Source organism: Rhinopithecus roxellana, chromosome 1 (genome assembly GCF_007565055.1).
Source record: "Rhinopithecus roxellana isolate Shanxi Qingling chromosome 1, ASM756505v1, whole genome shotgun sequence".
Lineage (NCBI taxonomy): Eukaryota > Metazoa > Chordata > Mammalia > Primates > Cercopithecidae > Rhinopithecus > Rhinopithecus roxellana.
In genome coordinates, this window is record NC_044549.1 from 61,803,907 (window position 1) to 61,819,379 (window position 15,473).

Consider the following 15,473-nt stretch of genomic DNA (forward strand, 5'->3'; position numbering starts at 1 on the left):
TACACACAGTCCTAGTTAAGAAAGAGGAACTCTAATTTTCACAAGGCAGCCAGTTTAAAAAGACATCAGTCTATAATCAGGGTGCAAAGATAAAAAGAATCAAGAATTCCAAAATGCCTGGGCTCTAGCTGGGCCACTATAGAGTGCTGTTGCCTTTGAGACTCTGAGCTGACTCTGTTCTTGAAACCTTGAGCCATTAGAAGAGGGACAGATAGCAGACAGGCAGGCTACTGAAACGAGTTGAAGTCCATGGCAAGGTGGGAAGGGGCAGCATTTCTCTGCTCCAGATACCTGGTGCTATGTATATTGCTTTAACTTGTGATTTTTTTTTTTTTTTTAGAAGATGATAGAAAATGAGATTTTAATGGGAAATCTCCAGATTTTTAAATCTTTGCAAAGAAAAAGAAAGCCTTCAAAAAGTTCAAACTCAAAAAAAAGGTTCAATGTTGTGTGCATAAACAGAACAGTATCTAGCCTGCAGGCCATCAGTTTGCAATCTCTAACGCAGAATCAATTCCTTGCTTTCTTCAACCTTGCTCCCATCATAAAATAAATCTCTCAATTCCTATTTTCAAGAAATTTCATTTTCTAAGCTTCTTTCACATTTTTCTTGGACATTCCCATGTTTTTCAACTAAACAGTACTTTCCTGTTTGTAACAGAGTTGTCACGATGGCTGTTAGAAAACATTTGCTCCTCTTTTCATAAGTGCAGTATGTAATGTGATAATACAGAAGTGAAAGAACAAGTCTCCTGCAGGTGTGAAGAGAACCACCCTTGGGGGACAAAAAGTAACAGGGCAATGAAGAGTAACAAATTACTCAGTCCCCAGGAGAAGCAAGTCAACTCTAACTAGAAGGCCTGATGAAAAGATAATTTTATAATCCATGCTTCCCTTCCCAACACATCAAGACCCAATAAAAGTAGAATTTACAAGGAAAATGAGCATACTCCCTGATCTTCTTTGTACATATGTAACTATAATGTCAAATAAAAAATAACTGTACAACTGCCTCCTTAGAGTGCAGGGAAGAACTAGGAGGGGGTCAGAGTGGGGAAGCATGATCATTGCACCCTGTCTTTTCTTCTCAGCAGTTGCAGTGCCATTACAGGAGAGCAAGGGTCCTGCACAGAAGACCTACGGATGTGAACAATTCACTTAGCACATTTTTCTTTGGCTGTAGAATTTTCAACCCACCTGGCATATATCAAATATTCAGAAACAATAATATAGGTATACGATAACATAGGTATGGCCATTCTAAATGCACTTTGCTCTGAAATGCATAGAGGGTTGACAACTGCCACTCTCTGCCCATCTACTACCATCAAAAAGCCTCAGTATTATATAAAATTCGATTTTTTGTGTGTCCAGATCATTGTAGGATCTCACAAGTAATAACCCATAACCAACATCATCATAATGTAACGATCAGAACAACAGCTATAAGAACAGCAGGTAACATTTTGAGCCCCAGGTGCCAGATTCTCTGTGTGTGTGTGTGTGTGTGTGTGTGTGTGTGTGTGTGTGTGGTGTGTATGTATTCTTAAATTAATCCTCTGAATTAATCTACTGGGTAGACATTTCTAAGCTCAAAAGTGAGCTTTAGGCTGGGCGCGGTGGCTCACGCCTGTAATCTCAGCACTTTGGGACGTCGAGGTGGGTGGATCACCTGAGGTCGGGAGTTCGAGACCAGCCTGACCAACATGGAGAAACCCTGTCTCTACTAAAAATACAAATAAAATGAGCTGGGTATGGTGGCACATGCCTGTAATGCCAGCTACTCGGGAGGCTGAGGCAGGAGAAGTGCTTGAACCCAGGAGAAGGAGGTTGCAGTGAGCCGAGATCATGCCACTGCATGCCAGCCTGGGTGACAGAGCTAGACTCCATGTCAAAAAAAAAAAAAAAAAAAAAAAAAAAAAAAAGTGAGTTTTACTTGGACAGGGTCCCAGAGATGGTAAATGATGGTTTTTAGAATTTGGGTCTATCTACTAAAGGGAGTTACCAAATTAAGCTCAATTGTCTCATCAATATCTCAAGCTCAAGATTAAGGGTAACCCCAAGCTTTTTCCTAACCAGTCAACATATTCAACCAATGAATGTAATGCTATGATATTATGAGTCTAAAATAAAATATAATTCTCAATTATATAATTATTAATAAAATGAAGACCAATACACTTCACAGTTTGGAGAAAGGTGTGAGCGACACAACTGTAATCAACATTTGGAAATAAGAAACAAAGTGCAAGGATTTGGCTTTTATGAAAGCCAACAGGAAAATCAGGATGTAGGCCAGGTACCATGACTCACACCTGTAATTCCAGCACTCTGGCAGGCCGAGGCAGGCAGATCACTTGAGGTCAGGAGTTCGAGACCGGCCTGGCCAACATGATGAAACCCTATCTCTACTAAAAATATGAAAATTAGCCAGGCATGGTGGCACACGCCTGTAGTCCCAGTTACTAGGGAGGCTGAGGCAGGAGAATGGCGTGAACATGGGACGTGGAGCTTGCAGTGAGCTGAGATCACAGTATTGCACTCAAGCCTGGGTGACAGAGAGAGACTCCATCTCAAAAAAAAAAAAAAAAAAAAAAAAAAAAAAAAAAAAAAAAAAAAAAAAAAAAAAAACAAACCCAAACAAAAAACAAACAAAAAAATTAGCTGGGTATGGTGGTGCATGCCTGTAATCCCAGCTACTCGGGAGGCTGAACCTGGAGAATAGCTTGAATCTGGTGGGGTAGGGAGAAGGCTGCAGTGAGCAAGACGGCATCATTGCACTCCAGCCTGGGCGACAGAAGGAGACTCCATCTCAAAAAAAGAAAAAAAAGAAAACCAGGATGTGCCAGTCTGTGCCTCTGAGAGGGAAGGCAAGTACAGAGACCCTTGTGGGACCCTAAAAGCAGTATCAGTGGAAACTGAAGGTCACGTTCCTCCCCCTCAGATTGAGGACAGGAGGAGGCTGGTCTGTGGAACCGAAGCAAAGCTTAGATGGAAGGAAACTTTCAGAGGAAATGATTTAAGCTTTTTTGGTAAGTAGGGTATTTTTCAAATTCTTTTAAAAGTTCTTATTTCCATCTTAAGTCTGCACAAATAAAAATAATTGTCAGCTTTCAAAGGGTCTTGTGGTTCACGTGAGGGAGGGCATTTGGCTTATTTTCCTTCAAACTTCCAGGTCTTGGGAGTTTTTCTTATTTTGAGGGAAAACTTAAGCTCCCAGAAAGAAAAGGGAGGCAGTAGATGTTTCCAGAGATGACTGGAGTATTGTCTTACACTGGGAGCAATGCAGTAAAAGAAGAATATAGACAGATACGTGACAAAGACTTGCACAGATATACTTTAGAGACGTATGAAGACACCACACTAAAAGAGATTAGTTCTTGATTTTTCATCAGGAAGACATATTTACCAAATGCTTTAAAAGTCAAAAAAGGTCAGGTGCGGTGGCTCTCGCCTATAATCCCAGCCCGTTGGGAGGCCGAGGTGGGCAGATCACCTGAAGTCAGGAGTTCGAGACCAGCCCGGCCAACATGGTGAAACCCCCGTCTCTACTGAAAATACAAAAATTAGCCAGTCGTGGTGACAGGTGCCTGTAATTTCAGCTACTTGGCAGGCTGAGGCAGAAGAATCGCTTGAACCTGGGAGGCAGAGGTTGCAGTGAGCCAAGATCGCACCACTGCACTCAGCCTGGGTGACAAGAGCGAGACTCCATCTCAAAAAATAAAAATAAATGGAAAAAAAAAAAAGCAAAAGAACATTCTAGATAGCACTGTCCAACAGATCTTTTCACAATGATGGAAATGTTCTATATCTGCATTAGTCAAAATAATAGCCACTGGCCACATGTGGCTATTTAAACTTAAACCTATTTAAAGTAAATACAATTTAAAAATCCATCTTTGACTGTACTAGCCACATTTCAACTTCTGTTCCTGTGTGTTCCCAGTTTCCTAAGATTACCTCTGTTAGTACATTTATTACATCATATTTTAATTCTCTGTTCAGTTTCAACTGTGATATAAGGACTAAGAAATATGCAATTCTCTACTTCAGTACTAAGCAGGATCTGGTACACTACAGGCACATAATAAATATTAGTATGAATGGATAAGTGAATAGATGGGTGGATGAAAGAAACACTAAACCTCTGGTCTGTTCTCACATTTACTTCCCAGAGGCCTTGCTCTCAGAATTGCTATGTCATTTACACTGAACTTTAAAACCAAATGAATCCTGTGACTATAATAATATCAATAAAGATCAAAATGACACTTAGATATTGTTGATGGTGATAGTAACAATAAAAATCAATAATCTTCTCATGAGAATGCTGTGTTCTTGCCTCTCAATTACATTGTTCTCTATCAGTTCCCAAACATTTTGGTAAGAAAGCTGTTTTCTTGCTTTTCATGTGTTTTTCTCTATAAATTCAGTAAGTTTCTAGATGCCCAAGCCCCTTCTCCCAAAGATGTCCTAGAGCCCAAACCTGAACTTTGAAGCCAGGGGCCAAAAACTTTCTATATAAAAGGCCAGAGAATAAATATTTTAGGCACTGCAGGACTCACAGTCTCTGTCGCACCCACTCATCTCTGCTGAAAGCAGCCATAGACAGCAAAACAAATTCACAATGGCTGTATTCCAATAAAGCTATAGTTGTGGACACTGAAATGTGAATTTCATGTAATTTTCTTTTTTTTGAGACGGAGTCTTGCTCTGTCACCCAGGCTGGAGTGCAGTGGCGCAATCTCGGCTCACTGCAAGCCTTGCCTCCTGGGTTCACGCCATTCTCCTGCCTCAGCCTCCTGAGTAGTTGGAACTACAGGTGCCCGTCACCTCGCCCGGCTAATATAACTTTCATGTTTCAGGAAATATTATTCTTCTTTTGATTTCTTTTCCCCCAACCATTAAAAAATGTAACAATTTTCTTGGCTCATCAGTACTATAGAAATAAGCTTCGAGGTTTGGCCCATGGGTTTACAATTGTCAACCTCCATTCTAAGGCCTGTTTCCTGATCATGTTCTTCCCATTAAAAGTTTCAGGTCACAGAGTCATAGAGATATCCTGATTCTAATAGAAACTAACTGCTTATTGTATACAACAAGATACTCAATAGTTCTACAGTCCAGCAGTTCCAGAGGCCAACCAGGAGCCACACCAGGAAGTGCTGGTTTGGGGACTGGGACTGGTGGAGGTGAGAGCTATCCTTTATTCACCCACCTACCCATAGTGGCATCTCCAGCTGTTGTCACCATCAGCTGAGCAGACAGATGAAGCCTCAGCTGGTCTCAAGATCCTTTTATAAACCAATTTTGTCCAGACTTCTATTAGTCAAAATCCTGATCTACATAAGAGTTTCTGCAAGCCCATTAATTATGCCTTTGATCTGCAGTTACATTATCTTCAATTAAGCATTAATATATTGTGCGTGAACTGACACAGTGTCATGCAAAATGGTGAGGCCCCTGGAATACGTTTCCAAAGCCAGCATTCGAAATAGAGCTGCGTAGGCAACAAAATATTTATTTTCAAATTCATCTGTGTACAATTTCAAAATTACTGCTCTCTAAATTTTCTTTGAAATGTCTGACCTGCTGCTCATAAGTCAAAAAATATAATCTCTCTTTTGTAGGAATCCAATTGGTAAATTGTGTTAAAAAAAATTAGACTGCCTACTGCCATTAGACGGTGGGTATTTGGGCCTCACACAGTTGGTGTTACCTTAAAGAAAAACTGCCTTAATTGCCATGTGGCCCTCATGGACCATGCTGTAGTAAGATGATTTTGCCTTCATCATTTAATAGCCCCAAAATTCCAGAACAATTGTAGAATGAAGAGGATTCTACTTTTTAAAAGCCAAATCATATGCTAACGTAATACAGATAAGGAGGTTAGAAGCCCAGTTGGTCTTCCTAGTTCCACATTGGCAGTTTTTCTTTCCATATTTCGCAAAATGAGCAAAGAAGGTATTTGTTTATAAAATACTGGCAGAAGAAAGCTCCTAGATCAACAGAGTCTACATTTTAAATAACATTTAGGCTGCTGAATGAGGTATGCCCTAAACTCCTAGAGACCAGGTGTGACACTGAGACATGGGTCAATTTCAACACTTACCTGAAAGGTATCCAAATCACTTTGGTCAGATATCAAGTTAGTGATCTGGTGAACCACAGTATTTCTCAATTTGGGCTGAGCTGGGAATATTGTAAAAATGGGTGCATATTACAACAAATGTGGCATAATCATTCCAAAGAAGAAATGTGTAAAATGTATAGAGTAAAGGAGATGAACTGTACATTTTAAATCTCAAGGTAGACCTTCAATATATCAATTGGACCACCCATCTTTGTCACTCCCTGGACTTCTCAATAGGACTTTAAGGTTAACAGGGTGGGTGGCCTACTTAATTCTTACATTAGTGTATTCAGCTTCCTGTCCAATGCTACTTCCTGCATAAATTTACACACAGGCAAAATCTAAGACTCCTGAGCTGGGATTTCCCAATATCTTCTGATGACTATAGATGGCTTGCATTGCTGAAATGAGGTCAGAGAGTTCATTTCTGCTACCCTAGAAGAAGGCTAGGGGATGAAGAAATGAGGAAAAAGCAGAATGAAATCACTACTAAGACTTTAAGTTGGAAATGTACTTAGCTGTCTTCTTGACTGCTGGTCTTCAACCATGGATGGGCATATAAAGCACTTATGAAGGTTTTTAAATACACGCATGTTTGGGCCCATCCTAAGATTCTCATTCAGAAGATAAGAGTTTAGGAGACTACTGTGATTTTTAAAAGCTTTGAGCCCTAGATCTTGATAAGGGTAATAATTATATTAGTTCTGATGCACCCCTAGGATTGAAAACCACTGACTAGTCATTTATAGATAAGAAACTGAGACTTACAAATGTAACTCACTCTGCCAAAATCCAACATGCTTGGGTTCAAAATACAAACAACGGAGGAAAATTATGTGAGCACCTGACTGGGCATCTTAAGAGGGCTCCATGTTGAAGCAGTCCCATTATGTCTTGGATTCAAGACAGAGCTATACGCATCTTAGACACTGTAGATCTATATAACCAGTAAGATATTTTCTGACAGTAGTAAAGTGTTTTAATGTAATACAATCAGATATATTATGAAAATATTCAAATAGATGAGAGTAAAGTGTCTTGAAAGGGTACTTTCCTCAATATCACACAAGTATGTGGTATAAGCCAATTGTAGCCCTGCCAGCTGTGGCCATTTTCCTGAATCTCAAAAGATCCAAAAAATTACTAGTTTCACCATTAAGCCTATTTTAATGCATGGATAGATTTCAGACTAACACAATGAAAAGGAAGGAAAGTGGGGTGTTGGGTGGCACATCTGTGCAAATGAAAAAAAAGGATGCCTCTTCCTCCAAGCTGACACAGCCCCAGTCCCATGCCAGGGTACATTAGGATAAACAACTGCTAGATTTCAGCCCTTGCTAGTCCCCTCAATAAGGAATTCTGGTTCAGTGAACAACCTGCAGGATCATATCCAGTCATCTAAAGCAGAGGTCTGCCAACTACAGCCCAAATCTGGGCTGCCACCTGTGTATGGCCCTTGAGCTAAGAATTGTTTTTATATTCTTAAATAGCAGGGAAAAACAAAAGAAGAATGTTTTGTGATGTGAAAATTATATGAAATTTATACTTCAGTGTCCACAAATGAATTTTTATTGGAATATAGCCATGCTTATTCATTTACATATTGTCTATGGATACTTTTACATGAAAAAAAAACAGTACGTAGTTGCCACAGAGACAGTATGGCCCACAAAACCAAAAATATTCACTATCTGGCTCTTTACAGAGAAATTTTGCTAATCCCTGAACTAATGGGAAGAAAAGAACTACTAGTAAACCAAATTCCTTTTGCAGATATCATAAAAAGTTCCAAGCAAACATGGTAGGTGAAATAGTTTATATATACAAACTTGAAACTGAGACAACAATGGAGGAAGGTCAACTTCATTACCCAGCCACCTTGACAGTACCTTTAAATGTCATCAATCAGAATATGCCTTGCAGGACTTTGCGGGGGCTCATTATAAATTACAGCACATGGGCCACTGACACAATCCAGGGAGGGTAACCGGGCTCTGGTGACGTAACATGATAAAGAGATTTCTTTGTAGAGCTCTACATGGCACAGAACTGGAGAATTTCCAGGAAATTTAATTTCTAGAGTGCCACCTTTGACTATCCAAGACAATTCCATCCCAATACCGAACATCTTTGAAGAAAATTTTATCTTCTGGAAATGCTTGTCACTGGGTGTCATCCTCAAAAATATAAATTTGAAGCTATTTTTTCCAATGAGACAGACTAAATCCAGGATGTAGATTTTCCAATTAGACTCTTTTTAAACATCTGTTGGTAGGCTGTGTTTAACATTAGTTATTTGTGCAAAGCACAATTTGATTAGACTGTCTGAAACCAAGCCAAAGTCTGCAAAATAATAGCTCAATTAAATTCTATTTTGCTTTCATTTGTCTCAGATTTTCCTGAGTGTGATACTATTGCAAATAATCAAGTAAACCAATTCCTTTCAAAATGAGAGATTTAGGTATATTTTCCTTCCTCCCTGCAAGTGTATTTAATAATCTATTCCATCTTCACTATGCTTCATTGAACGTAATCTTGACACCAAATACATTTCGGTATTTTGCCTTTAGTCTCCCTTAATTTTCTATATTTATGAATTAAAGTTCTATGCCATTAATATTATACCTTAAACAGATTAGCAAATGTACAAAGGCAGGCACAGGGCATTAGGGTAGTCTAACTGCACTACAGGAATGTTCTGATTTTCACCCCATACCTGGCAGGATTCATTTCATCAACCCAATGAAGATTTCGGCAGGACTGACATTGGATTTTTTTTAATGCCGTTTTTATGGTCTTGAAATGTTTCTAGGGGCTCGCAAACCTGAGACCAGTCTGAAGCCTCTTCAACTGCACCAGTATCAATTTTCCTTTCTTTTTGGCTTAGGTATGTCACTCCTTCATTCAGTCACTCATTCATCACTCAGTTATTCACTAACTCATTCATGAATAAATGTCTATGCTTTATGTCAGCAATGGCGTGGAATGCCACAGCGTCAAGATTTCAGATTAAGGACCAGTTCTTTGCTGATAAGACTACCTATCATTAATTCATGTGAAATTCTGGAGGACAAGAACAAAAGAAAGACCAGGACGAAATTTTCAGAATAGCATGACCCTTATTTGTACCTAAAATGACACATTTAGGAAAATACTGTGCAATCAATTTAATGCTGGTAACAGTAGTTAGTAGCACGGATGATGACAGAAGCTAAACTTTATTAAGTGCTTTTTATATGTCTTTCTAAGCTATTTACATATATTACTCAGCTAATATTCATAACACCACCATGGGATAAATGCTAGGATTACCGCATTTTACAGATTGATGTCCTCCCATCAATTCTGGTTACCCATGAGTTGATTACAAGCAAAAGGATAGTCCCCATTCCACGGATAAAACATGCATTTGAAAAATGGCCAATACCAAGTGAACTAAAATATAACATGGAATTTACTAGGTTATTTTTCCTTTAAAAACAGTTTTTAGGCTGCACACAGTGGCTCACGCCTGTAATCCCAGCACTTTGGGAGGCCGAGGTGGGCGAATCATTTGAGGTCGGGCGAATCATTTGAGGTCAGGAGTTTGAGACCAACCTGGCCAACATGGTAAAACCTCATCTCTACTAAAAACAGAAACAATTGGCTGGGTGTGATGGCATGCCTCTGTAATCCCAGCTACTCTGGAGGCTGAGGCAGGAGAATCGCTTGAACCCTGGAGGCGGAGGTTGCAGTGAGCTGAGATCATGCCACTGCACTCCAGCCTGGGCGACAGATTGAGACTCCATCTCAAACAAAACAAAAAAAAAACCCCACAGTTTTTACACTTTTCATGCATTAATCAGTTAATCTTCACAACTGCCTTAGGAAGGTGAGGTTAAAGCCACATTCTCTAGATGAGAAAACAGAAGTACAGAGAGGTTAAGCTACTTTTCCAAGGTCACACAGGATTAAAGGCAGACACCAGAGACCATGGTATTAATCACAATATAATGCTGCCTCCTCCCCCAACATATTCTGACATATCAATCTCCAAAACTCAACCATCCAGCTGAGTTTGTGTGGCAGTCCAGTGCAAAAGATCCTGTGGCTTTAAAGGACAAATCACATTTCAGATCTGATCAAGAAGAGATATGGTTTTAGGATAAGAATGCAATTTGCCCAGTCTCGTGTAAAGTTATGGGGAAAAACACAAAGCATATGTTTAAGTTTAGGTAATACTTCAACAGTTACCACAAAGTCTATCAGGCTTCCCAGAGAAAAAGACCTCTCCGCTCTGACACGGATCAGCATAGACTATGGTCAGATAAGTCTATGGCAAGCTTGGCAAACAGAAGGTGCATATAGCACTTCTCCCATCTCCAGTGCCCATGGCGGACATATCTAATCAATCGTGGCATTCTTCAGAGCCCATCCTAGACCCACAGTCCTTCAAACAGCACTCTAGGTAGAATCACTTCATATCCTCATCAAAGTTGGTAATCACAACAAAACCTCTTCGCTGTGTAATTCTTTGTGGTTCAGACTCTTATTCTGTTTCTAGAATAGATAACAATCCCTTTACGCTCTCAAACAAAGAACAAACTAGACATAATTTCACTGATGTCTTATTAAAAGCAATTTCATTAGGTCTGACAAAGCGGCTCTCCCATGTGCAGACAAGGGAGTGTCTCACCTTAAGGTCTACAGTCAGAAGAGATCAGAAGAAACCTTCTAGGGGGCAGCAGTAGATACCAATGGAAAAGAAGCATGCAGTCACATGGGGGTGAACTTAGGAACGGGACAACCCTTCACATCATGTGGTTTTTAGTTTCTTTCTGAAGAAAGCAGACAAAGATATTCTCCTGAAATTGAACTCACACACAATTTAATCACCAAAGGTCTTCTTTCTAAACAGCAGGCACCGAGTACAAGCATCTGCAATTCTGGATTTTGGGGACTCTGAACTGTTACCAAATGGACTGTGCTTCTATCTAGCTCCTTACAAAGGAATGACGACTCTGAATTCATGACTCTCTCCCCTCTCCCCAGTCAGAAGGCTATAACCTTCTTCTCAGGACATCTAATTTAATGCAAAGCTGGAATGCTAAGAATCTAGATGAAGGCAGCAGGCTGGAGAGATGGTATGATACATAACAGTTCTGAAGAGCAGAATGACATGGCATTCAAGGAGAGGCAACAAGCCATTGGTAGGAGGTGAGCTATGCATGAAGAACAGAAGATTCTTTGCGGGGAGGGGGTGAAAGATTGGAAAAAGTCTTTGCCCAAATCCAAGCAGGTGGCACCTGAAGGGATAGCTCTAGAATAAGATGGCAGCAGGGGAAACACAGAAAAAGGAATCGACAGAAAATACCAGCGCAAGGAAAAAGGGCAGATGTGAGGATGAGTAACATGCTGAGGATGAAGGAAATTCCTAGGTCAGTGATGACTCAAATCACTGTGACTAATAAGACCTGGGGACAAACGGGATCTGCTGGATTAGAGATACTGAAATTCATGTGATGGCAAGCTAAGAGAGAACCACAGGCAGGCACTTAGGAGCAGTACAACAGGTCTGGGGGCACCCATGTGTGTGAAGGTTCTAGAACAAGCACACAGTCCAGATGCACTGAAATTAAAGGGCATCAAAGAAACTGAACTTGGGGGAAAGATTGAACTTGGGTTCCAGAAGTGAACTGGGAAGCAGAAAGAAAATAGCATGGAGGCCAGGGGGTACTGATTTGAAGAAGTTTAAAAGATGGCAATTTCCAAAAACACAAGTTAGCCCATGCAATGTATTACTAAGGAGGCCAGACAGGTTAGAAGGATGGAGACATGGCCACTAAATTTAGGGACAATAAAATTCAAGAAAATGATGAGGAGAAAAGCCAGACTTGGGAGGAGTTTAGGAAAGAAAGTGACTGGTTTAAAAAAAAAAGAAAAAAAAAAAAAAAAACAACCACGAGGAAGCAGCAGGCACAATATTCTGAGTCTAAAAGCTTGGCAGCAAAAGAAGGAGCTAGAGGAGAGTAGCTGGGAAGGATCAAGTCATCCAAAGTTTTGGAACTACCCATTTAAACTCCACATTTACCATGAGCACCGCAAAATGTCGAGCTCTGTCTGCTTGAATATTTACCACAGTTCTTCAATGGGACGTAATGTAAAAGGACAAGGGCTGGCGCTCTTTGCTCAATTGTGTCCAGCAGCTTTAAATTCTACTACTTAAGTAGTTAAAAATCTGTTCTTTTGTTGAAGGAGAGAACTTATGAATAGAAGGCAGCAACGCTAGACCCTTTAGAAATGACTGGTATTCAGGCCCTGTAATTTACTGGGCAATAATTTCAAACTCAAACAATCCCAACAGCAAGGTGGCTGAAGTCCACCAAAAGTTCAAAATGGGATATGTTCTCTTTAAAATTTTGAGAGCGACTAAATATGACAACCATCTGATGTATGAAAATTATTCACAACCAAAAACAGACAGTCTGGAAATAGCCGGGATGACTTCATTTAGACAGAATTACCCAAATCTGTTTCTAATATACACAGTACACATAATAAATTTTTACAATATGACAAGGAAAACAAACTTAATAAAAGTTCCCGATCTTTTGTTACACAAGCATGCTATATCCATGCTATGTTTATAATAGTTTGCTCATGATATCACAGCTCAGTAACAAAGGCCCAAGCAATACAAAAACAGTTACTAGGCATGACATCAGCTCACAACTACCGTAATTACATCGGTACACAAATTTCCCAAACTGTACATTTTCCAAACTGCTTCTCAATTTCAACGGCTGCCTTTAGACAATTACTTGCAGAGCTGTCTGCAGGCTTTGAGTAATACCCGTCTTTCTTCTCTTTCCCAAGCGTCATTTCCCTTTAGAAAGTGCATATTTCAATTATAAGCACTATTTTTCAAATATGCCCATCAACATATGTCCAAATTAGGAGACGGTGTGGTCTGGTGGTTAGTGAGGAGCATTAAGCATCAGCAACTCTGATTCCATTCCTTTTGCTTTCCCTGTTTGCAGGGCCCAGGTGGTAGCTCAGAGAGAGGCAGCAGAGTGTAATGGATGAAAGCATAGACTCTTGAGCCAGATTGTGTGGGCTAGAATCCCAGCTCTGCCACTTATCAGCTGTATGGCCTTGGACAAGTTAACTTCTCTATGCTCCCCTTTCCTCCCCTGTAAAATGGGAATAATAATAGAACTTACCCCATAAGGTTGTTGTGTAATAGTTGGCTCCTAGAAAGTACTATATAGTATTTACTATTTAATATGATAACTATTATCTTTCTGGGACTCAGGTTCCCGTTTGAAAACCTGGCTTAAATTAACCTGACTTAGGGTAAACTGTTTAATTTTTCTGATATCAGGGTAAGGGGTTGCAGCCTTGTCATATTACCTCAAGATAGTGAAGTTCAATGAGTAAAGTTTGAATGAATGAACACATGCATGTATGAATCAATGAATGAAAATATAGGTCCTGAAAATAACCAATAGTTACAGAAGTGAAAAATACTATATTGCGGAAATTGAGCTTCAACCTATTTTCTCTAATCACTTATTTTCATGTTCCTGCAATGAATGTTGATACAACATCTCTGACCCAATTGAAATAGTAAGTGTAAGGAAAACAGATATTACCTTGTGATTTTAGAAGTGTATTTCTCTAAGGACCAAACTTTTCTAACCCATCCTATATGCATAACCTCTGTCTCACTGTGTTGTGTGGTCAGCTGGCTTTCCTGACTGGGCAGGGTGCCAGGGGAGCACGACTACCCCCATTGTCACTTCTGGTCCATGGTATTGCACCAAATGCTGTTATTCTAGGCTCCAGGAAATTTTCTAACCACTGGACAGGGTCCAATGCTGTGTGCTAATGAGTTTCAGATTGGAGGACTTCACTGTGCATGTGTCAGAAAAGTGCCACAGTTTATAGCGAGGTGGGGGGAGGGAAGAAAAGACACACAAAAAGAAAAAACAGTAGTTAAAAAATGCTGGCTACTCAAATTGACAGGGAACGTGACCTCTGCACTTCAGCAGAAATTCTTGCAGACTTACAAAATAAAGGAGTTTGCTTTTATCACACACTGTGAGACTCATATGGAAAAATGGAAAACACTACATCACTTGACCTCAGCGTGCCCCCTTTCAACCACAGACGAATATTGTGTACAAAAATTCTAAACCAACTTAAGATGTTCCAAAAAAAAAAAAAGAGAGAGGCTTTAATTGTCTACATTAGACTTGATGATCACTATTTTGGTTCTGAGATTTTGCTTAGAAGATTCACACAGGAAAAAGACTCAAAATTCCAGGAACAGTATTTTACCACTTTGGGGATAATGATGTAGTGGTCTCTATTGGGTGGGCGTTATCATCGTCTATACTCCCATTGCACTGGAGAATACTGAGCAAGCCTGACTCGCCCAGGCCTGAAAGTCACTCAAGACTAAAATCATGATTATTTGCTTACATTAACAGAACGTTAAAACCAATTTTAAACAACTTAAGGAAACTCGAGCCATCTTTGCTTGGTGATTCACTACCATGGGAAACCAAGAAGCTCTTTTCTCCCTTCAAGGCAACCGATAGGCTTGACAGCAAGATCTCATTGTGGGATCACAGCCTATCCAAGAAGAAGCCGCCCGTCTGCCACTGCTTTTATTTTTTTGTTAAGAAGAATCGCTTCTTAGGAGAGTCTAACTCACAGAACTTTTGAGTAATGAGATTACATTTCCATTTTTTTTCTTTTGCCACACTTAGTCCTGGGGACTTTAAAAATCCAATTCTTTCACATCCTCGAACTGTCAGCAACATTTTTTCAGATGGTGTCAATAAAATTGATTGCTTGCAGTTCTGAGTTCTGTTCTGCACATGGAAACAATATCATTTATTTTAAAGTATTTTCGATAGGGATGGAAGGAGAAATGGAACCTCAGGAAACCCATCCACAACATTTGGAGAGGGGTGGGAGGGAGCAAATCCAAAGCAAAGTAAATGTCCTGAACATTACCGTACGCTGGAAACTTTGACAAAACGTCCTGATGTATAAACCCTAAACCTGACTGTTGTGCTGACTGATACGTCTTCCTGTCAGATATGAATGATGTTTCTGGAGCATTAATATGTTCATTAAATTCTAACTCCCTGTACTTAAAATATTCTCTACTTTGGCTCAGAGGCATCTTGACAGCTCTGTTGTAATCATACATGTGAGGCCCCCAGTCTACACAGTTGTAGAGATGCCTCATACCTACAACCAATCTGTTGCTTTTACAAGTTTAATCTAGGTATTAAGCAGCTGATTGTGGAACCACGTTGCTTCGACATCTTCAACTCAGCTGTAT

General features: G+C 39.9%; 1 protein-coding gene across 11 annotated transcripts in view; it reads right to left on the minus strand.

The window, feature by feature from the left end:
• The window catches only part of FOXP1 (forkhead box P1), a 632,214-nt gene that overhangs the window by 135,155 nt on the left and 481,586 nt on the right, over nt 1–15,473 (minus strand). The window lies entirely within an intron of this gene.